We start from the raw sequence: 26,750 nt of genomic DNA, 5'->3' as shown, positions 1-26,750 counted from the left end.
GATGATTCAAATAGACTGTTGAACTCGTGAGTGCGTTTAATTATTTGTAACTGATGAGCATTATAGAGCGTCAGTGAGAGCGGAACTTTGATCTGATTGCTTCCGACACAATCCTAATTAAACCCCACAGTAATCAGTCACTTCAAAATGATTAATCTGCAATCATCAAAGTGAGCAAAATGAACAATTTTTATATTCATAACTAAGATCTGTAATCAGTAATCATATTTAAAATAAATGTATTCCTGAGTAAGTAGTTACTTTTACTACAATAGAAGTTCTGTAATATCCATTTAGATCGTTTTACTTGCGTGTGAATGTTGTCAATATAAAAGAAATAAATAATCTGGTATAGTTATAGCTAAAACAAGACTCCGAAAGGTTTTATTATTTTCTATTAGAATGTTCAATATAAAGTTCATTATTAATAAAAGGTTTTCCCAATATTGTTACCATATTATAAATATTACTCTTATTTGTTTCTATATAAAGTGAATTATATAAAACATAATAATCATCTTAGTGATGAGAACTAATTGCTGTCTCTACTTTGACTGGTTATTTAAAGCTATTCATATTATTGTGGTTATTATTAATTTTATTTTGCGTTAGCTATACATTATTTATAGAATCCGATCGATTTTAAAGAAATAGTAAACTGTTAAAACTGATACGGCCCATTTTAAAATTGGTAGTATTTTTATTAAATATGCATATTTACAATTTAAGTAAAGTAGTAATTACAATTAAATAATAAATATAAATAAATATTGAAAACATAAAGAGTTTTGGTACTGTTATACGCTTAACACTAGTTCAGAAATGCATTTCTGTTTGACTATGGCAGAGGTTTTATTTTCCGTTATGTATTTGTCATTAGAATTCGTTTAAACGAATTTAGCTCAATTTTTTCAAATATCGACCTCAGTGAACGGAATTATTTTGGCTACTAATTAAACATCAAACCTAGCTACAAGTATGGTGTGTAAATTATGTTGTCATTAGCGATTGTTCATGACGTAGCTAAAATATAGTTATAGCTATTATTGATGTCATAGCGACATTCCTGCCAGTTGTAGGTAGCATGTATTTATTCTGGTTGTGTAAGCATTGATATTGAATGAATGGTTGAAATAATATTTACCAAGAGCGAATAAGAACAATATAATTTTGTATACAGTGAATTAGAAAATATGTGTTCTTAGCCAACTTGTATATGTAAACCTTGTACAAAACGTTGCTCAAAAGATGACAAATAACGTTGATGGTGTTGGGTAATAATTTATTTTTTTTTTAATGGATATATCTTCATATTTCGATGCACAGGGTATGCGGATACATTGTATTACTTAAATATACTGCATGAATATTACATATAAGTAAAATAATAAAAAATCGACGTATAAGGAACTCGAAGGGCTAACTATCTTTATGTATGTGATTGTAATCATCCAGTTTTATTATTCTGAAGTACCCTATCGCTCAAATAGACATGTAAGAGATTTAGAAAAGAAACAATAATTTTGCAATTCTATAAAGATATAATTTTTAAATTATAAAAATAAAATATATTTATACTAAGGCCGTCATTGTTATTTTTAATTATTAAAAATAAAAGTCGATATGCCTGTTGGTATTAGGATAATTTTATTAGTTCTCTTTCTTGCAATGAAAAGTTTTGAAAAATTGTATTAATATGCTATTGTTCATACTAAGTTAATACTACAAAAATGCTGTTTTGCTAATAGTTTAGAAATGCCGTGGTTTGAAATTGTAGAGTAATACTCAATTTAACATTGTTGACTATTGTACGTCACGTGTAGAGTATTGATAATCTGATCCTACTACAGTTTTCGCCATCAATTTTCATATTATAAGGTAGTAAAATTAAAATTTGATAATGAAGTTTGCAAAAAGTTTAAATTATTACTAAGATTATTAAAATCAGTATTATACAAATTATAAACATTAAAGAATACAACAAATATCCTAATATTTAAAAGTCAGTATGACTTATTTTCTATAGTATAGTTATCTACAGAATAGAATCTCTATATTAGAAAAAAAAGTAATATTACGTATATTTTAAAGGCAGTCAAAGGTTTTTTTAACCCAAATTTGAGGAATATAGAATTTTTATAGGTGAACAATTTATTTTTTAACAGTTACTTTTGTTCCCTCCCATCTTAATTGAAAATATACATATTACTACTATATTTATATGATATTTTTTATTCTTTCATGTTTGCTATAGTAATATTCAAGTTCAAAATTGCTGGACATCACAGTTCTATAACGATATTGTATGCAAAATTAAAGATTAGATAACCATAAATTGCGTTTATTATAATACTTAATATTAATGATTAATAAAGTCATTGTTGCATACATAGAAAAATAGTATGTAGTATGGTATAATGAAAGCAATTGAACAATTTTTTATAATTTCTAATTATTAAGTAACAAGCAGTTAAGTAGGCTACAATTGGGGTTAGATAGAATTTTACGAGAATATTTGCAACAGGATTTTTTACGATAAAAATATTAATTGGATTGGAATCAATTACACAGGTTAATGCCTTTAGACTTACGCTTTTGTGAAATATTTCTATATAATATATACTAAATTCGGCAATAAAAGAGAGCCTTAGAATAATCCCTTATGAACAAGTCTGGCACAGGAAATAAATATCCCTCCTAGATAAAAAATAGATTTGAACAGAATTATTGTGTAAGTGAAATGCCTCTGCAATAATATCTCATGTAGCGGTGTGTTTTGTAGCCAAGTTCACGTCCAATCCAAAGCCTATTTAAACAGTGTTTCCATATATAAAGAGCATATTTTATTGTGACCTGTAAAGAAAAGCCGTATAAAAGAAATTTAAGTAAATAAAATTAACATATTCACAAAGAAATACCATTCTTGAAGAATATAAAAAATTTTATTTTACAATGAATAGGGTTGTTTCTAATTTAATGGCATTCTAAGTGATTGAAGAAAAACTTTTCTGGGGATACGGTCCAATCATTGTATTATTCTCCCATGGATTCGAATTCTTGACCCCTGGGATTTGGACATATTGGAAATAATTACATGCAGTGCATAAAAGTTTTCAGTGTTTTTGCATTTAATTAAAGGGCCAGTTTTATGAATATAAGCATGCAAAATAGTGTTCATGCTTATCATACCATATTATCAGTGCGTAAATTAAAAAGTACACAACGTTTATAAACTTATCCAATTTACAGTTTTTTAGGTATTTAGTTTTATAGATTCTTTCATTAAAATAATGTATTACAAGGTGATCAGTATAACGTTTGTATCAGTGAAACTTTGCTGAAGGTACCGTTCAAAAACATATTTATGTACCTATTGTTATATTATTGACCAACGTACTCAATTTGAGGACACTATAGTATCCTTATCGATGACCTCATAAAAATCGACAGTTCTAACGGAATAGATGAACTTTGGTAGTGTGCGTAACAACTTTATTAATATATAAAATATATTTGATAATTATTAATTTACAGTTATAAGAAAAACCAAATATTAAAAAAAATAGGTTTAGCTCAAATGTCAGACGTAATAATATTAAGGCAGTTAACTCTGATGTACTCAAAAGATCACTTTATTTTACATCTTAAATTTTTTGGTGATAAAGGATTTTTTCAATATTACCTGTATATTATGTAACTATGATGAAATTTACTAGTTTCACAAAATCTCTCTATATAAGTTTTTTATTTTTTCAACTACAGATATATATCCAGTCTAAAATCTAACTAATGATATATAACAGGTACTATATATTTAATAAGTACAAAGATTTTTGTTATAATTCCTATTAAATTTGAAATTATTGAACTGCAAACAAACAAACGTTGTTAATGTGATTTAAAAAAGTATTCTCTTGTCTATGTACCCATACCAAATATATATATATATATATATATATATATATATATATATATATATATATATGTATGTATAAAACAGTAAATTAAGCAAAATGCCTGAACAGACTTGTAGAATAATAAGTAAATCGTAAGCTATAAACAATAAAAAATCGCAAAAATAAACTCAAGTAGTCGCTAAAATGCGCGTGTCGGAGGTTTTTATGCCAACCTCTTCCACCTAACTAGCTAACTAACACCCGACGCCTATGACAGGCCTCCAACTAACCCATTAAAAAGCCATCGAGACTCGTTGGGAACCAACTTACCTTTATTTTAGCCCGTTATCAAAAGTAGACTTCCTAAAAACCCTGTTTTCTTACTGTACCATTCCCACACCCGCAGACAATTTCTTTGGAATTAAAATCATTAATTTTACCTATATTTTGACATTACTAACTAAATAATAAAATATTTTTTCCACTAATACATAGTAACAAATTTTAAATCTGCGTATGTACTAAAAGATACAGATTGCCTGTTTTTTTTCCAACTGAATTAGTGAAGCTGGATTATATGAAGAGATACAGGATTACTTTATTACACTGCTTGTGGTTGTGTACTTAAGTGATGAACTTCTGTGTGTGAACTCTCATCCTTATAGAACATTGGGAACATGTTGGAGAAAATCAAACATTTTGGTACTTCTCAGTGTTGGTACTCTATGCCTATTGGTATTTGATGTGCATGAAACATCCGGAATTTTTGTTTTGAGGAGCATAAGGCACGCGCATTAAGTTGCAGACCATCGGGATAGTATAAAACTAATGAGTATTTCTGATACTGCCTGTAACATTATCTCTACTCCTATAGACATCCCATCTTATGTCATGATGCTTACATAAGATAAACTCTATTTTCAGAGATTTCAGGAAGTTGGAGAACTTGTGACGAGTGAGTGAAATATGGCTTTTCAATTAAATTACTGATGATAGTTACTATGCATTCAATTTTATAACTTTCGTATTATAGTACAAACAATCTATTATATGATGAAATATAATATAATATATACGGAACGTACCATATATTCTCATGAGAATAAACCAAAAAAAGCTATATTTGCAGTAAGTATGATTTAAATACCACAAATAACCTAAAATCGCTGCCTACATGTCGATAAGTTTCAATCGTATGTTATCCTTCAAACAAAAGCTTCCTGTCAATATCGTGCGAGCAATATTAGTATGTTTCAATATCGCGCCAGCAATACTAGTATGTTTCAATATCGTGCCAGCAATATCTTCTACATAGATGGATCATTTGTAGATTCGTTCCATGTATCTTGTTCTTCTAGATATATCCCAAACGTAAATTGAAACAAATATTTTAAATCAATAAACTTTAAGTAACTCTTTTTAATGCAAACTAGATATTTTGTATAATAACAGAGGTTATAATAAATTGTAATTACAATAGACCTTAGCTACAATAAAATTACTGAATTCATAATTATTTAGGCTTTTTCAAATATGTCTTGCTGATTGTTAGTACTTTAAATTTTCTGATGAATGAAATTTATCCTATTTCCTATATTTTTGCAGCAATAAATATTGATAGCTATATAACAATGTTTATTATATTTCCTTAAATATTGTCTTAGAATACGTGACAAAATGTAAGCAAATAAAGAATACTGTTTGTTTATAATTAACGAGTGTTTTTAAACAATGAAAATTTCACTATTGCTATATTTTTATATTACTGATTTATACATTGTTGGTATGTGTTTCATACATATACATTTACATTATTACGATTGGGTTTTGTTTCACATATTGTTTTCCTTTAGCTAAGATTCTAAATTATTATTAAGTTTTAATATAATTCTTAAGGAAATTTTTTGAGCCACTAATAAATAGCCTCTCTTTTACGAAAGTCAGACTACATACATTTTTGTCGAAAGATAAGAATCAAATGTTTTTACTGGAAAGGTAAATATACTGGATGGGAAAAAATATTTTTGTTGTAGTTTTATGAAGGCAAGGTTCATTTTTTAAGTAAATATATATTCTCTTTAATGGTTAAACATTAACAATGCCTATCTCTTGAGGTGCTTGATAAATGTTATTTCTGCCAATTTGTGTCTTTTCACGATACCTCGAAAATGGAGATACCTATAGACTTTAAATGAAAATTCATTTTTAAGCAAGAAAACATTAGTTTCATGATGAAATATATCATATTTAACTCATTGCTTCCGAATATTTTTACGTCAGCTGTATAGGTTATGATGATTAAAACGAAAGATTGATAGATTAAATAAACTTGTAAAAAGATTGAACTATTAATATGACATATCAAATCTCATATTTAGTGTTGATATGTTGTAAGATTTTTCGTTATATTATAACGCTTCTTGCATATTCCGTTGTATCGGTTTATCTGTACGAGGATATAAACAAGAAATAGTTCAGTAATGGTACGTGGCCCTTCATAGGACTTGGCTGAGTGTTTGGAATGCCTATATTTGTGGTGATATTTTGTAATTGAATTTAGGTATAACTTGTAATATTTTTTCTTAGCTATAATTAGGGACCTGAAAAGCCCTCTCCTGTCTATCTGTACGTCATTATGAATAGGTGGGTGTTTACCGCAACGAACAGTGTAAGCTTAAATTTTGCATGTAACGTCATTTATGCGTAGGATTGTCTTTTTAGATGTTCCCTATGTACCTGTATGGAATTTGGCTGAGATTTTTCATTAATTGACTAATGAACAGCAGCATATCTCGAAAAAGCTTTCATATATAGACTTAAACTTAAATTCCTAGTTTAATTACAATATTTAAATTTAAAGTAAAACATAATACCTATTAGCTTACGTGAGGTTATTTTTCAACATGAAAAAAAAACATTATACACTACACTACATTCAAGTTAATTTCTTCTTGTGGGGAAAATACTCAACATATTTAAGAATTTCTAAAAATATTGTTAATTGGTATATCCTTTAATTTATTCGCGCGTCAAAATACGCTCGAAGAAATGAGATGCAATGCAATTAATAAGGCGTTCCATTACAACTGTTAGTCCCAACGCACGACGACTGTCGCGAACAATTTGTAACGGTTCCACGACATCTAATAGTTAGGCCCAGTGTGTTATTATGCCACATTGTAAAATAGTTTATGATTCTGTTCAGTTTATATATTTACTAAGCGATTTTCTCGTTGCCATCATTGTTACCCGCAATACCAAATTTAACAAAGGTTTATTAATTATCACCCAAATCAACGGAGTGACATCTTTATCATTCAACTGTATTCCCCTAGTATAAATAATATTGAATATATTTGCCCTAGTAGATTTAAAAAAATTAAATTTACTACCAAATTCCAAATTTAAATGTCTGTTGGATTTCAAGGTATTGCACTGACAGAAAGACGTACATAAATGTTTCCATTTCCTCGATAGGTCGGCATAAGTAATAACTTGGTTATCTTGTAATAGTTTTCAATATTTTATGTAACATAAACTCTTGATATAGTTTTAGTTATACATTCAAGAATACGTTGTCTATAAGTTTAATTTTTATAATTAATAATAGTAGTATGAGCTAACTTCATCACTAAAGAACACAAAATGATACGAGTAGCAGCTGCAAACTCCAATCTCTCGTCGGCAAACCAGTGTAATTACACTCTGGTATCTGCTTACTGATTCTCTCTGCCAGCAGATTTCTCTACCAGAGGTTGATAAAGAGATGTGATTGTTGTATTAAGTGAACCTATTCATTGAATCTTTTTAAATTACAGTATCAGCCCGGAGCAATAACACGAGACATATATTATTTGAACGCATTCTAGCATATTTAATACGCATTCTGAGTATTTTGAAGATAATAATCAGGCCATAAATTCACAATGATCAAACATATGATGCTAAATGTATAAATTATTATATCTTAACAAGTGTAAATCTCTTAGTAAAATAAGCAAAACGGTACCATTGTCGTTTTTTTTTCATAAATATATAAGAAAATCTGTTTTATAAAATATATTAAGAACAATTGCTTTAAATTGTTCCGTCCAGGGTCATACATGATACCTATGTTTTACATGTAACATACTGACATATTTTAAGCAGATACTCCAAAGAAATGCTTAACGGAATTCTCATGTAAATAGTTAATAACATTTTAATTTTTCAATATGTATCTTGAAATAAAATAATTTATTCTGTAAAATGTTTACTATAATTATTGTAGTAACATTATTTTCTACTGCATTACATGATAAGATGTTTTTAAGTAGTAATAAACATTATATATGTCATTGATTGTAATAAATGTCTACACATTTCGTTTAGAAACAGTAGATATTTTAAGTATTTTCAGTACAAGAAAGACTTATCTGAGTAAGACATTTTATTTTCATAGTTTAACGAACGACTGTTTTGGTAAATAATAAAAAAATGTGAACTTCCTATTATACTTATAAAATATTATAACTAAAATTTGTAAATACCATATACCGTGAAAAAAACGAAGTGTAAATAGGTGGAATAATAATCATTCGAAATATTTTCTAAATGGGTTTTGCATAGAGGACAATTTGTTCTTGTAAAACAAAATATAAAAGTGCAACATTTCACTGCATATCGATCAATGCAAAATTATTCAGTTTTTATTTTGTGTAGAGAACCAAAATCTGAATTAACTAAATAATATTGTCTCTTAGGTATCTTACGTATTTTTAAATATTTTTAATAATTTCACTGTTATCTATAACGCATATTTGTAATTTGTTTCTAATGAGATTGCCAGTCAAGTGTGAATCTTTAGAGGCCAATTTGAATATTTACTTATTAAAATTATTCACAAAATGTTTTTTATGAATCTTTGCTTAGAATAATATTGGTTGGTTATTAATGTGCACATGTTTTCATTTAATATTATTACTTTCAACTATTTTAAAACATTTTTTAAGTAAACAAGTTATATTAAACATAGCATGTTTTAAATATTTTAATTTCAATATTAATTGCATAGTTTTCTAAAAGATTATTTGGGTTTAATAGTCTTGTACGTCTATAATTTTATAAAACAATCTACATAATGTTTTTTTTTTTATAAGTTGCTTGTATAGATAATTGTAAAACTTATTCTCGGTGCTGCTATAGAGTAATGATTTACATTAAAATAAAAATTTACAGTATTTTATATTTAAGTAACTTCATAGATCTACGCATTAATTTCAATACATATTTTTTAGAAGTATGAATAAATGTCAATATTTTATTATAAAACTGAAACGTTATTGAAGATTTAAGTGTTTGAGTAAAATATTGTATTAACACAAGGGAAATAAGAGAATCAGTGGAGATAATAATCCTTGTAACCAGGAAAAAGGTTACAAATTAGGACTTCCTGCTTAGTAACTCTGTGTTGGCAGTAAATTACCAGGAATCATTATCAACATTTACTAAGAGAATTATTATTTTGAATAGGTAAATTTAAATAAATCCTATAAAGAGAGTTTATAGGATTAAACTCTTTTATTTTAAAAAGATTTTTAAAATTAAGAAGGATTTTTAATCTTATTGTCCTTTATAATCCTTTAAAAAGGATTAAAGAGGACTCTAATAAAAATTAAAAGAATTTTCTTAATATTACCCAATTTTGTTGTTAATGGCCGCAACTTCTAAAACCAGTAGGAACACTTACAGGAAAAAATATAATTTCATTTAATAAAATAATATTCCAACTATGATATATATATATATATATATATATAATTTTTTTCAATGAACATTCAATCACAAAAAGTACTTGCTCCGCCGGGACTCGAACCCAAATCTCTCACTTGCCGGGTGAATGTGCTATCACTACACTACAGAGCCCTTACTTTTTACGATTAAATTAGATTCTATTGTATTTGTATATATCTATACATACATACATATATATATATATATATATATATTATATATATAAATATATATATATTCTTATATATATACTTTGAATAAATGTTTAATATGATGGTTAGGTTAGGTTAGATCAACGGTTAGGTAACCTTTGATCTAACCTAACCTACCCATCATATTAAACATTTATTCAAAGTAGATCTCACAGATTCTTTGTATAAAACAGTTAAAGAGCTTAAAAGTTTAAAGTTTTTAAAATTATTGCTGTTTCTATTGTGTAAAATCTCCATAAAACTATTGCAAACATGTAAAAAATTTTTAAATGATTTCCAAATATTATGACAAATAAATGAATTTTAAATTAATGATCTTAATCATCAAATGTTGCGGTGTTTTTTGTGGATAAAAGAGGAATTGATAGTTAAACGGCTAGCTAAAACCCAAAAAAACCTTTATGATTCTAGTTGCTACCACAGCGATTGCTTTCAAATTAGGCTATTTTCGTAGCTATAATCAGATATTAGAAGAAGAAAAATGTATTTTACCAACAATTTGTCCAAATGAAGGAGCTCTTGCTTTGATCTTTCTTTTGGTATTGGTTTATGAAATAAACATTTAATTTAACTGTGCTGAGCTAATCTGTTTATATATATTTATTTATTTATATGTAACTCCTGTAAGTTAGGGAAAGTTATAAAGGATATCCGAGATTAACATAGGCTACTTGCCAGCAATGACTGCCATAAAAGCCACCGGGAAACATCCTCTTGAGACTCAAGTTGGCCATTTACATTTCTTCAATAAATTACTGAAGTACACAGCTTATCTACATCAGGTATTACATAGTAAATAAAAGTTGACCATATACACCTTATCTATAATATATGTTGTTAACAAACAGATCTGGGGTTAATATGTAGTATCTCAATTTTCATAAATGCCACAGAAATACATTTATGCTGTCAAATATATACTGCATATCAGCAGCCGTGTCATCCTTGGAGACCACAAGACATGAGTAAACGAGTCAGCTATCAAAGGAAAACAGTTGTAAGTTTGCAGAGAGAAATATAAAGCATTTAAAAGGGCAAAATTAAATCTTTTATGACACTGGAGTCATATCCTGGATGAATGTAAAGAGTAAAAGGTTAAATTTTTTAAATCGCTTTTCTAAAACTTTTGCATTCAAAAATGCTATATGAGATATCATAGCTTTTCCAGAAAAATAAACTGCTGAGAATTTGTCTTGGAATGATAAAGTACCATCCGTAGAATAAAAGGATCCGTGCGGAAAAAAATAATTGAGTTTATCTGGCAATCAACTAGTATATAAATTCGTGTTGCAAAATTCTTGTAGTATACTTTTTTTTAAACATGCAAGAATACAGAATTTCAGGGAAATATAGAAAGTTAACAAACAGATTGTACAAATGTTGAAGAATCGCGCTTGGGGGAACAGCATAAAAATAGACAAATTTTATCTCATTAAACTCCCTTGACATAGAATGACGAACAGTGATTATTTTAATAATATATCATAGTTGCATTCAAATCAGATCGAATTACTAAAACAAACAAGTCTGATTAAGTTTGATCTATGTTCAATTCAAGCAAAATAATATACATGGCCACTTATACTAGCCTCTCTTAATACAAAAAACTTTAGAAGCTGTATAACAAATGATGCTAAGCAGAGTAATATGTAAATATTTAACTGAATATTACTTTTTCTCTACGATATATATCAATTTGAAAGACCGCGGAAAATATGGTTGACAGTTTTGTTAAAACGGCCTACGACATCACACATTCCACATTCTCAACCCTTGCTCTCGCCTTTCACTGCTTGGCTAAGTACATGTTATTCTTACTCATCCTTGTTATATCTACACATCTAGATATTTATTTAAGTTTAAAATATCCATCTTCAATGAAAACTCGTTAATAATACTTATGTAAATACCAACAGTTAAAATAATGGAAGCTATTTTTGGCTAAACAGTATTACAATCATTATTTTATTTCTAAGACGCACTTTGAAACGATGAGCTTAAATTGTTTGGTAGATTGAGTTTATTTTACTAATTAGTTTAAATAAGTGTTGAGTGACAAGATTTGGATCAGTCTTATTAATTATATTAATTCAATGTTAATTATTGGGCAGTGTGAACATCCTTCATTTTGTAATAGTAATATGTAAATCTAAATATAATAACATTTACCATAGCTTATGAAAATATATAGTTATTACATAATATATATTTGAATTTAAATAATAATATGTTTTATTATTATGTAATAACACATATAAAATATATGTGTTACTACATAGTAATAATACATCTTGGAAATATAACCGTTTGTTATATTAAATTAAACCTTTAGAGGCACTGTAGTATGATAATATGAAACTTTATATTATTATATCACATTTCACAGATATACGAGGATCATGCCCATAAAAAACAACTAATTTTGCATGACATCACGTGGTGAATAATTTTTTTCACTCCAAATTTCAAATACATAATCAATTTTACTTTCAAGAAAAAATTTATTTGTGTAGCTCCCAGGGAGATATAGAAGAGATATTGCCAGCCTACTATAATTATTGATAGATATAAACCCATGTAAGGAGGCATAAACCATCATCATACTCATTTTTCTAAGCGGAAATGAAAAGTCAAAGTCATTTCTGAGTGGATGAATGCCTTTTCATCCCAGTCCTCACTTCTTCCCCCTCTGTATCGTCATTAGCTGTAAAAATTGTACAGTTATGTTATTGTAATTTTATGTCTGCATTTTTTGTTCCATAGCAGATTTTTAGTTGTTTCCCCTATTTTTCTTTTGTTATTTTTTATATATACATACATGACAGGGAAGTCTACTTATGTCAAAAGACAACTAAGACGGGTTTTATAACAGACTTTAAGTTCGTAGTAAAAGTTAGGTAGCAATTTTGCCCTATATATCTACATAATAACCATGAATCTACACATAGAATCATTTATTCAATTGGATACTGTTTAAAATCATTCGTGTACTGTTATTTGTTTGGTGAAACCCCAGGGATATCTTATCCCAGGATCCCTCCGGGGAGCAATTGTGGTAGAGATTTGTGTCCCTGTATCTTTATATTTTAAATCTCTGTTAATCCATTTAAATTCTGCACTTATCTCATCATAACTAAATACTTTATGGTATTTTAGAATGAATAGCGTTATTTATCATCTTTGTTATTTATTTATTATTTATAGGTTATTTATCATGACTAAAAAAAATTCCCATCAGATTGTATTAGATTTATTTTACGAGGCACGTATTTTATATTATATTTAATCTATTTAAAAATGTATGCAATATTATGAATTTTGATTATTACAAAACACTGTAAATTTTACTTGTCTGAAACATAAAAACATGTGATAATATTATCACATCGTGTCAGCTTTGTGGTAAGCGTATCGACCTGACAACTTTAAAATTGCTAGTTAAAATTGAGAAAACATTATAGTTAATATTCCCAATGGAATACATAGAGATGTTTGGTAATTAGTGTGAAAGTTTTTGTTTGGTTAACCTGCATACAATTTACGACCTAATGGTGCAAACTCTATGTTCTCCATGTAAATAATTTGAATTAAGCAACCATTTTTTCTGTTTTTATTTACTCTATGTTCCATTTAATTCAAGAAAAACTAATTTTGAAACCTATGCGACCATTTTGTTTAATTAGAAAATTTACACTTACCCAAACAACAACAAATACTTTTAAACCTACCTATTAAATTAAAAGTACCCAGTAAAAATTTTTTGTTACAAAAACAATTTCTTGCAGAGGAAAAATACTATAAAAATCGCCAATGTCTTTGTTAAAATTATGATAGGATTTCAAATGCTATCCTGCCAAACTAATAGTTTTTCCATCAATAGCAAAAAACCTTAATTGGACTTAAAATATCTTAAATTATGTAAATAACATAAAATAGTAGTGTTTTATTTAATTCAAATCGAAATATTTAACATGTATCATTAGCGTTTTCATTTAATATATTAAGACGGCGCATTTTTTATCAAACTTTGTCATAAATTTTATCATAAATATGTTTGCACTAATATACACCCTGTTGATGATTGGATTAAGTTTTAAGGTAAAACTTACCTGATATATCCTGATATATCAGGTAAAACTGTAGTATAAAAGTTAGAAAGTATGTATCACTCTCTTTATAAAATGCTAAAAATTATTTCTGATAAAAATTAAAGACACTTTTTTGTACCTGAAGATGAAATCACAGATTTCGAAATGTACATCGTAAGAAAAATAAAAGTATAAAAAGTGTTAAAAGTTTATTCATATTGTGTTATACATATTAATTTATAAAACACTTTTCGAGGCTACATCTGTAACATAAAAGAACTTTATTGAATTTTATCCTTGTTAATCTTTTTACCAGTAATATAAATAGTGTATAAATATTGTTTTGTATGTGTGATGATTTAATTAAATCAACGCACATAAAATATCTTCAGCTAGATAAAAGAGCTTAATATCATGCTTCGTGTTGAGAGTGATAGTATGGTTTACAATCAGGATAAAACTGCCTACACTATTAATATTTTCTCCAGTCTTGTTTTATACACCCCGACTATTCTAGTAGCCTTAGATAGAATCAATAGTTCCCACATAATCTCCACTTAAAATCCTTGTAATAAATATATCAAATGTTTTGCATTAATGTTGTTTATAATTTAAACCACATATGCATAGTAATTTTTTATCAATATACACTATTTATAACAAATATAGAGTCCTCATTATTATGTACCATAAAATATTTTTATTTTCAATTTTATATTTTTAGTCATTACTGTTTTACTTTTTGTATAGTTGTTTCATTAAAATATTACTGAACGAGTACTGATGAAAACTGTTTGAAATGAGGCAGGTGTACGCCACACCACGTGATACTTGACTATTTTTACTGCAGCTCATTAGATTTTTATATTTAGATTGCTTGTGTACAATATGTTAAATTATCATTGAATTAAATTTAGTTTACGTATATTTTTTAATTATATTTTTATTTCTTATTGCCACAAACCTTACTCATAAGACCAATGTAAGGATGTTCGATAACGTGAATCCGAATCCAATGGATTGGCATACACCAACATGGAACTAGCAGTTAAAATTATAGAAATAGTGCTGGGAGCAAATTTTTACGTCCAAATGACAGGTCGACCTTATAAAAAACGTAGAGACAATGAATTAAATCTAATATTTTTCCACTCCTTCGACCAGTACATGACTCTTTAATGTTCAATTAAAGAAGAATGACTATCAGTTACGGCCATTAAATTATTTTAGATGTTGCACATTAAGCCTCCTTGATAAGTCAGACAAAGTAGACTGCTAGGGTTTACATTTATTGAACTACAATGCTAGGAAAGATTTTCCTTTCATACATTCGTGATGATATCTCTATTTGTAATCAATACAAAACCGGTCCTGAAGCAGTAAAATAAATGACGGTATTACGATTGGATTTTTTTAATAACCATAATTTTACCTTAGACATGTTTTGGAAAACTTTCATGTTTACGACAAAGTTACAGATACGGTTGTCAATGAGGCTTACCAAACCATTACATAGAGAAACGAATTTAAATAAGTTGTTAAGATTAATCTTACAAATCCTAGTGAAAATTTGATGTCAGTGTTACAGTTCAGATTATCGTCCTTTTGAAGTAAATTTTGTAATCTATTCCAAAGCAGTGAGATAGCATACAGAGATTGGGTATTCCGAAATATACATAAATTTATCAGTTTATATATATTATATAATATTATAATATATATTATATATATATATATATTATATTAATGCGAATTTTATCTTTTTGTATTACAGTTCCAGTTCACGGTTTCGTTATTTTTAGCATGTAACTTGAATTCTTGGAAACTATGATCTTGGCGCGGTATAAATTTTTTTTCAATGTGTATGCATGTTTAAAAATTTCTCCCAACTAAAAATATAAATATTTCCAACTCTGGAAACGTTTTTTCTATTTTTGTGAACACGCTTACGGCTACAGTTATTAAATATGTTATCTTTTCTCATATTCAAATATTCAGTTACCTATTGTTACACTGTATTCTACTAAACCTCGCGAAAGTTTAGTTATATTGCAAAGTGTGTATATAAATAATGCCATTGGATTTATCTCATAAAATTGTCCTTCATATTTCGTGACGCATTCATTTTAATAATTGTGCAATATTATTTTTACTATCTTATATATTATTCAGGAAGGAAACTAATATTCAACTTTTTGTTTCTTTTTTAATAAATTAATATATTTTTATGAGGTTTAAGTTTTTTAAATTAATATTATTTTGTACAAGAGATAACCTTAAAATTGTTACCCTTAAGTTAAATGTTAAATGTACGATGTATAAAAGTATAATTAGTAAATGAAAAGAATAAATGGCAGTATCATAAATAATGCCACTTTCAGAGTTTCCTTTATGCAGAATATTAAAACACATCTCTAGACATTAACTATAACGCATTGTGAGTACGAGTATATTGCATATCTTACTCAAACATCGTACTATACTGCGCTGTATATAACAATTAATGATAAATTATATCCTGGAGGAGTCAAGGTCATGTTTGAATTTCTTCACTGTTATAAACTAGATAATCACCTATCGCTTCATAATAATTATACATATTATACAGGATGAGGATATAATACGAGTATATAAACGCAATAATAGTATTGTAATGGCTACCTCTAGAGTAATAGAAAACCATTATGATTTTTTAAACTTTTTTATTATAACACCATTTTCCCTGTATTTGGGCACATTAAAAAATGGAGGATCTGAAAACATACAAATGTAAACCCACCTCGAGTGGAACTGTAAATAATGAACAGGATGTAAAGATTAAAAGTTTTCATGATTTCGCTATATGATGTGAGTAAAAATCAACATTATACTGTTCTCTTTACTGCTGCCGTTAGAAAATGAATAAGAAACATGTATTGTTTTTCTCACGTTCTACATTAGGTAGTTAGATATACTATTAAAACTATCAGCCAAGCTTAAATATATATTTTAATTATTTCGGTTTACTTCATTACCTATAACCAACGATGTTATACATAAGAAACAAATTAAGAAGTATTTAATGGTAATTAATGCAGCAAAACTATTTAAATTACACGAGTGATTACGAATAGTCTTCAATTGATTCTAACACACTGTAAACGTAATTAAATTTGGCTGCGTGATGTTAACGGCATCTAATAACAACGGTCCGCACCAATATAGCAGGAAAAGCATTAATATACTCGTACATGAAATTGTTAAAGGTGGCAATAACCTCCACTGGTTCTTACTAAGATATTAGATATAGGTCATTATAACTCACTTTTAGAGTTTTGACTCCCTCAAAATACATCATTGAATACTCTCTGTTGCTAAGTGATTAAAAATGTATAACGTATGCTCTATGGATAAAATATTGTGGTTTTTTATGTTTGTAATCATTTATTAAAATAATGTAATTATAAAAGCACTAACAAAAATATGTCGTCATTTAAATTGCTTCCTTACATTTTGTACTCAATCAAAATATAAGCAGTTTTACAATATTTGAAGGAAATTATTGTTTATTTTGGACTCAATGTTCATTGTCAAGATTAAAAAAACGCTTAAAAAGAACCATTGACACTAATGTAGTTTTATGTTTAACGCGTGAAGAAACCTGTTTGGTTCGAGTCGATTATATTTTGCTCGCCATAGTAGAGTTCATTGTCAAAAATCTACTATGATCAAAAAGGCTACTACATCCCAGCAATTTACTTCTTTCCTGAGGGTTTTTGAGGCCTAAAATAGTTTGCTTTTTGCTCCTATCATAAGAATTTTTTATACATTTATATGTTTAATAAATATTTATCATTAAAAAAGTATAAACTTATATTAAATAATATTCTAATTACGGTTTAAGGTATTTCGGCACCATAGTTTTCCACGTCGCAATCAAGAAGTTCTTGGACGAGTTTACTTGGGTCAAAAAGTAAATATTTTTGGTTATTGTAATATTAAATTTTATATTATGGCTCCCATTAAGATTTCTGACATGAAATAAATAACATTATTTAATAGGATAGTTAGTAATTTCAAGAACCAAATAATGTTAAACATTTTAATTTTGAGTTTCGGGATAAAACATTGACAGGTTTTCGGTTAAAGCAAATTTTTTAACTTTGAGGGAAAATATAAAAGAATGGTAAAGGCAAAACCGGTTTTATTGTGAAATACTCAATTTCTTCTTCTAAGTTATCTGTATCGGTCCTGTCGTGCTACTGGGGGTAAAGTAACCGGTTTTACCTTTCGTTAATCAATATTTTACATCAGGAAGGTATAGAGTAAAAGTAAAGATAAAATCCTTCTTATGGCCCAATATTTTAACTTATTACTTTGGTTTTTAAAGCTAGTACGGTCTATACATTGTATTCATTTTTATGAAGCTAGAAAAGTTTCCAGACTTGAAACTTAAATATTTTTCTATTGAAATGGGATTGTAGAGTTTGATAGCCATCCCAGGTATTTGTGACCAAACAATTTATAATTTATCCTTTTACGTGATAGAGACCAATATTATGAATATTCTTTGTTCGTTTCTATCAATGAGGTAAAGTACCTTTGGCCAGCAGCCATTGGTGGCCTGAAACTAGAAGTAGTTTCTAACTTTGTTCAAACAATCATAAAGATTGTTTTCTTGGTATACATAACTTTTCTGTAATTGTATATCGTAAATTTCAAATAACCAAAAATTAAGATTTAAGTTATAAAAGGGATTAATATAATAACTCTATATAGTTCCTTTACTGCCTCATTGTGATTCATTTTAAGGTTTATGTATATAACTAACAATTAGGAAACCCCCTTTGTTTAGTTACATGAGGAATACGTTATTCGTAATACCTGCATTACAATCCTGGCGCATATGGACTTTTGTGTTCTTCATTTACATACTAGTTTTCAACGTTTTATATTTTATAAGCTTACGCTTTCTCATTTTAGGTATATACATATTGCAATGAGTAAATATAAAAATCCTCTATCTATGTGATCACAATTACAGCCGCAATTCCTATAAACAGTGGAACCAAATCCCACCAAAGGCTGAGATGTTTCTGAGGCCTGAAACCAGTACGTATAAAGATGCTAGGGAGGTTCCTGCTTTTATTGTAGGGAGCTTTCTCACTCCAAGAACAGAATCTCTAATAATCCTGGAACTTCCAATTTCTAGGGGCTCCTTCAGTCACCGACCTCTCAGGGACCGGGAAACATATTTTCAATGCCTATAGAAGGCATTACTAGACAAAGATTAGAGCTAACAATGGCTGAGAACTCGCAAAAAACAGGAAGCTACAAATTAGAATTCTCTGAAGCAGGGAGCTTGGTGCTTCAAAGTCAGTTTGTGTACAGTCTTTTGATTTTTAAGGGACGATGTAATTGACGTAGGTTTAAATACAACAGAAAAACACAACGTAATCTTGCATGAATCTTTTTACAGTACGCCAATTATTATTATTATTATACTTTTGACTAAGCGTTTTCCTCAGACTGTATACATCTGTCATCTAACATCTTCAATGATTTGATGAAATTTTGACCTGGTATATGTCAGATGTTTTTGAATGAATTTTTTATAAGGATTGTTTAAACACTATTTTATAAATATATTTAGTGAAAATTTATAAATATTTGCTTTGCTTCTAGAGCGGTGATCTATAAAATGATCACAGGAAATGATATAACATATCCCATGTAGACGAATGTCAGTCAGAAGCTGGGAACTGTCAGATATAAAACAAAGCTTTATATCAGACAAACATTATGACTTCCATTTCAACACTACTGCAATGTTGCGTATGTATACATTTCATATTTTTAATGGAAAAAGAAAACAGTCATTGTTAATTCATATTCTCTCTCTCTCTTAAGATACCATAAATACGAAATACAAGTTTACTTCTCAAACTTATTTATACTTGTTCTCATTACACATTTAATTTAGTACTCAAACATTTTTGTTTAGTAATATTATTTTTGTATATACATAAAAATAAAAATTAGTTATTGAAACAATTTGTAAATATACTTTATAATAACATTTTAAATGTTTTCCTGAATAGCTACGAGTTTTCCCATTAGAAAGTCTTAAGGAGTTAGAGCAACTTTGTTGTTTTAATTTAATAAAATTTATAAAATGTTGTTATATTGTAAAAAATTATGTTGTTTTATTTTTACTAATGTTAAAACAAATTAGTTTTAAACTTGTATTCCTTATCAAGGTTCTTAACAGCATATAGATTATATTAAAATCTGTGCATTCAACTAAAGTATTTATAAAACTAATTTAATATAAAATTAACTGAGATCAACTTTAAAGTCACAAAAATACGATGTTACGTTATTATAATGTTAACTTATAGGATGTGAGTCGTCTGCCATAACTTCACTTCATGAAATGATATATACCATATCTTTTACCTATTGTATACCAAAGAAATGGTTTTTCAGAAGTTAGGCACTACTAATATCTATATTTTGAAATCAGGAAATAAATGTTAACATTAAGCAACAAAGTTTCATTCAGCAATCACCTACAAAGAGCAAGACGTTTGTCTATTATATAAACAAAGTAGGAGTATGATATACCATGTTTCGCGTAGCAGACGTATCTGAGATTGCATGCAAAGTTACAAGTCTATAAAAAATTTATACCCAATATGTCCTGATGTACAATATGTTTACAAATTTATTTATTTTCAGATTTTTACCCCTTTTGTAATGAGTGTGAAAAATATCGGAAACACTTAGTTGAATTGAGTGATAAGCAACAGCACCGTTACAAAGTAGCCTATATATATATATATATATATATATATATATATATATATATATATATATATATATATATATATATATATATATATACATACATATATATAATAAATAATATAAATAAAACATCAAGCAATATTTCAAATCTATTGGGTAGTTAGCTATGGAGATAGCTCGTAGACAGTTAGAGAAAACTAAATTAAATACTGAAAAAAATTTACACTAAGCAAAAGTATTTTTATCCTCATATTAACCAGTAACAAAAAATACTGTCTGAGTTTTTTAATAAAAAAATGTTATTGTAGATTTGGAGGGAAAAACTTTATCTATTTTAGAACCATATATATATATATATATATATATATATATATATATATATATATATATATATATATATATATATGAGAGAGAGAGAGAGAGAGCGTATTATCCTATAAGAATTTATTTTTTAAACTATTTGTCATACATTTTTAAGCGGTTACCTTGATTTTATTTCTTTTATCTAATACGCTTTAACATCCTAAGGCCTTTAGGTGAATTAGGTGTCACTATATCCCAGGCAGGATAAATAAAGAGAGATGGTGGCGTTAGGATAACGCAAATAAATATTGAACGACCGGCAAAATAAAGATGGATTTAGAGTCATGGCAAAATGAGAAAAGATAGTGAGATTGAATTTAAACTACAAAATGAGAAATAATCTTAGACCAAGTACACATTAGTGTGAAGTTTCGCGTTACCGAAGACAAATCATTATTAATATAGAAGTATTTAAGCAAAATTTATTTATATTAGGAATTTATGTATTAACTATAAAAAAATAAAGTGCCTTTTACGTACCATTTGCATTGAACGCAATCTTAAATATATTAATGGACAGGTCATTCATATAATGTAAGTAGAATAATAAGGATAAACCAATAAAATGTTTAAATATTTTTTTAACTCGTTAAAAGTTAAATTTACTTATATTTTTTTGTGACTAACAGAAAATATCGAATGGAATAAAACATCACATAAACTATTGACTAGTTATTTTTATTACTTTTTTGCTTAGACGGTACGACTGATTGTACTGAAATTTCACATGTGTACCGTATATACCAAATAGTTACAATAGTACATTATAAAAAAATTGAAAATTGAACTAAAACTTATTATATATAATAAGCTTAGTTTAATAAATAGAAAATGTAAGATTGATACAATGTTAAATTAATTAGGCTAATCCCTGAAGTAGCTTGAATTGGATTTGCTACTGAAATTGCTACTAAATTCAATTTTTCAAATGTAAAACAATGGTATTCCATTGTTAATAACAGATTTTTTGTTTGGTCCAAAGGTTTGAAATTGTTGACTAATAGGTAGCCTAGTTTATTTCATGTGATGTTATGCTACAAAAAAACTACTATAGAGCTCTGCTTACTTTCTAGTGTAGTTTTAGCCTTGTAGGCAGAGGGTTGGATCCGGATTGAAAGACCCCAGTTTAAAAGTATATACATTTTATTAGAACTTTGAACCAATCAAGGAATTATATTAACTTAAATAAAAATTAGATATATCTTTATTGTGTTAAATGTTAAATATTAACAATAGGTTTAAGTAACTAAAAAGTAAATTTGTTTAAAAAGTAATACAAGTTTTAAACTATGTTGAAAATCTAACAAGATTGTAATTTGTTTCTTAATAAGGTTTACGGTGAACTGGACAAGAAACCCAAAAAAGCTATAAGTTGTTTTAGTTAGTTTTTATAAGAATATGTATTTAATTTTGGTTGGGATATACCAATTTAAGCTACATTCAATACATATATATATATATATATATATATATATATATATATATATATATATATATGTGTGTGTGTGTGTGTGTATATAAAATAATTAGTGTTCAAAGATTATTTTGAAATGTGCTCTTACCAAAATTTATATACAAAAAGTATCATTTAATAATTTAATTGAGTTTGTACAGAAGTCAAATTGCAAATTGAAGATTACTACAAATAAATAACAGTGATACATAAAAAACAATTGCTAACTTGACAAGACTATACATTAATCATTTTAATTATTGAAAAGTAATCTTGCTATAATTATCTCTCATGGAGTATCTCCGCCAGATGATACAGTACATAACTAATAAATGTATTTTATTAGTCCAACCATGTTACACATGGACATTCTTATAGTACCTGATATGAATATAGGCTTGTTCTTATTTCGTAAATCTCTCTGCGCTATGTCCCACTGGTTTTTGAAGGAGCGAAAAATCCCATCTGGGTCTCTAAAAATTGTGAGATATCAACTGAAAGTCCCTGTTCAATTCAATACACCGTTCTGTGTAAACATTGCTTGATTACAGCAAAACCATATGTTTCGTTAGTTTGGGTTCATACTGTGAAAATATAGAGCGAGCTTGATAGTCAAATCAATTCTTATTTCAACTTTTTCTTCAACCGAAGATGAATAAAGAGTAAGACATGACCCAGATAAACAAATTTTATGTTGCAGTTAATATATACATTTAACTACACATTCAAAAAATATTAAGTATGAAGTGTTTTCAAAGTACTGTAACCGTGCAGATATAACAGATAAAGTTTATATATATATATATATATATATATATATATATATATATATATATTATATATATGATTTATATACATATATATATATATAAGGCTATATATAATATATAGCCTTAAATAAGTTTTGCCAGATTGACTTGATTGTGGGTATAACTCATCAATTAGCATCTGAATATAATTCAATTGAACCAGAAATTAGGATATATGTATCAATAAGTTAATTATATAGCTATAAATCATGAAGTCTAAATAAAATACATTAAAAGCCTAAACTATAGTGGATTATGCTATAAAACAACTTAAACTACTATAAATGCTATTGCATATAAGATGTTTTTGGTCTAGGTCACTTTATTTGGCAGGAGATAAACTTGCTGTCTCAGAGGAATTTCCTGGAAAAATAATGTAGTTTCACCGGTCGATAGGGTTATACGGTCTCTGAACAGATGGACAGAAAACCCATAATTCCTTATTTAACATTCCAAATACATTCTCTTCCTCCGTTAGGTTTAAAACGTTTTTCGTACGTATTTTCTATTCTTGTTGTGAATCTTAAATTTTCTAATCTATTCTATTCCAACGTGTAACATTAAAGAGTTTCTTAAAAGCTACTATTAATTGAAACTCGATTTAAACCAGTAAAATAATTGTCAGTGTTTTGATTCTAATACTACATTAAACACATTAAGTCCATATTATTTGTTATACATTAGAAATCTCGTTTTTGTAACTAAATAAATGCATTTATTCTAATTATAATAATATAGAAATAAGCCACATATTTTCTTTTGCATATTTTATAATTTATGTGTTATAAATTATCAGTTTTAAATACCAATAAAATATGTCATCAATTGAGATACCGAACAACTCATGGTATCTTATACCCAAATAATTCTTTTATAAAAAACATTTTGATTAAAAGTTTTAAATTTAGGTGCTATTAAAAGCCTTCAATTGGAAACGTTACTTTTCGGTGATATATTGATTAATTTTGCGTTACAAATGTAACTTCGTAGTTACTATTCAACTTAGGAAGTTGTCTAGAAGTCTAGGCATAATACTCAATCTGTTATAACACTAATATACGTTCACATTAACTTAAATCATAGTTAATTATTCGTTTTTTACGATTTTGTTTTGCTTTTGGAACTAATAATTTTAAATCCATAAATAATATTTAACAAAACTTAATTTTCCAATTTTGGAATTTGTAGAATACTAACCCTTGCCTACTAACTAGCTTGCCTAAGTATCTTTTGAAATAGTTTATTAGCACTTACATTTTATAACTGAAAATTTCCTAAAAAGAAGACGAACGTGGATTACCAAGTAGATGCTGTAAAGAAACGAGCTACCTCATCCAAGCCCCCTCTTAAAATGTCTTTGACACAGGAGATGACATCTTGATAGAAATATCACTTAAACGTGGAAAAAGGAAATGTAATTTAGCTGTCTGCTTTGTGGTACAGCATTTCCTTCAGAACGGATGAATAATATTATGATTTAATTCCTTGCTATACGTTTTCTCAGATTTAATAGTATTTTTCTATTTTGCAGTAACGTTTACTTATATTTAACTAGCTTATGTCGAATATAGTTTTAAGGCATTGAGGGTTGAGTACAATATAATTTTAATGAAATATCACGAAGGAAGGGTGATGACTTTCAGTATCTCGTGTTTTATAATAATTTAAAAGTATTAAATTCTGTTTTTATATAATACAACCCAACACTATGAAACCAAATATGGTATTTTGGTCCACATAACATCGCACAAAATTAAGTTATATTATTTATAGTCAAACAAACCCTTATTCTGCCTTGGGAATCGTATCGAGTAAACACTATATTTCAAAAACAATATAAAGATTTTTAATTTTTTATCTTTCTTCTATTTTAAACATCCTTTAAAGGGCCTTGAACAAACTTTATGGTTTATAGATCATTACTTCGACTCAAATTTTAAAGATGGTATTCACTATACAGTTATACACACATAACATCACTTAAGTTATGAATAATTTGAGAACGTAAAATATTAGGATTAGATCATATTAAATATTGTATTATTTGAATTATAATAACTATCAATCTATTTTTTATATTCCCAAGTAAACGAAAAATGTACATGATACTTTTATAAAATTATATATGCCAATCTAAATGAGATTTCCCACATTAGCAGTATCTATTCTTTGACAGCGTTCCACCTCAACTGTTCCACATGTCAAGTTTTCCATTCTTTAACAACTGTAATGAAACTGAGAATAATATCTGCTAAATAGATTTAGTTACTGGTCATACTTAGTGTAAGATATATCCGGGTGAGACGAATGCAGAGATTATTTCCAATCCAGAAGGTACTACTAGGTTTGTGGCCTCTTGAGGAAATGGGTCCATGTGCAACTCTGGCTTGTTACGCTCGTCTCCCAAGTTTATATTTACTAACGTGGTATATTCAGGTAATACGCTATGCTTGTGGTACTTTCGTACTATATGTGCATCTATCAATGCTCACCAAATTTGTGATCATGAATTTTGGTTCAAATTAGGGTAAAACCAAATTTTCAAAGAAATGTCTTGTGAATCCAATCTAGTATTTCTTCTGGTACAAGGATAAGTAGCCTCTCAGTAGTCTCAGATCTGGAAACAATGCACATGGTTTGTTTTGAGCTTCTTCGTCGCTGACTCTTTTTAGATCTAAAGGATCCAGGAGTCAAGTCTGAGACAGCGTCAGATTACAGACTCTGCATAAAGAGAACAGTTAACTGGAGCTGAAACTCAACATTCTCGTCGAATGAACTCGTCCTACCCTAAGAATACGTTATGTGAAGGGAACTTATTTTTCGTTTCAGTATCACGATTCGTTGCACTGATTTTACTCAGCTAGCTATAGCTTTAATAATGCGTTTTAAATATATTGGCAAACTGTTTCTTTCATCGAAGTAAATGAGGTGAGGGTTTTACTGGAACAGTTAATCACTGTAACACTTATCCCATATATAATGTAAGCTTTTGTTTTAAGATTATATTTTATGTATATACTAAACGAATTCATTATATACGAAGTTTAGATACACACCTCAATTGAAATGCATGCCTAATTTGTTACCGATATGAACAAATATGATATAAAATCCTAACCCTTAGGGTAATTTAAAACGGAATTTCATTAGATGTGAAACCTTCCAACAATATATGTACTAAAAGCGAAAATTGTTATAATAATGTGAGTTTTATTAATATCTTAATATTATGTTATATTATATTATAAGTTAGTAATAATTTGTTGGTAATATTATATGTTAGGTCAAAATCTAACTTTTTAAGACTTTTACTATTTACTACTTTAATGTCTTAATGCTTCTCAGAAAACTATTCATAATATAACATT

The sequence above is a fragment of the Homalodisca vitripennis genome, chromosome 2 (assembly GCF_021130785.1).
Source record: "Homalodisca vitripennis isolate AUS2020 chromosome 2, UT_GWSS_2.1, whole genome shotgun sequence".
Taxonomy (NCBI): Eukaryota; Metazoa; Arthropoda; class Insecta; order Hemiptera; family Cicadellidae; genus Homalodisca; species Homalodisca vitripennis.
Note: the sequence above shows the minus strand (reverse complement) of the source record.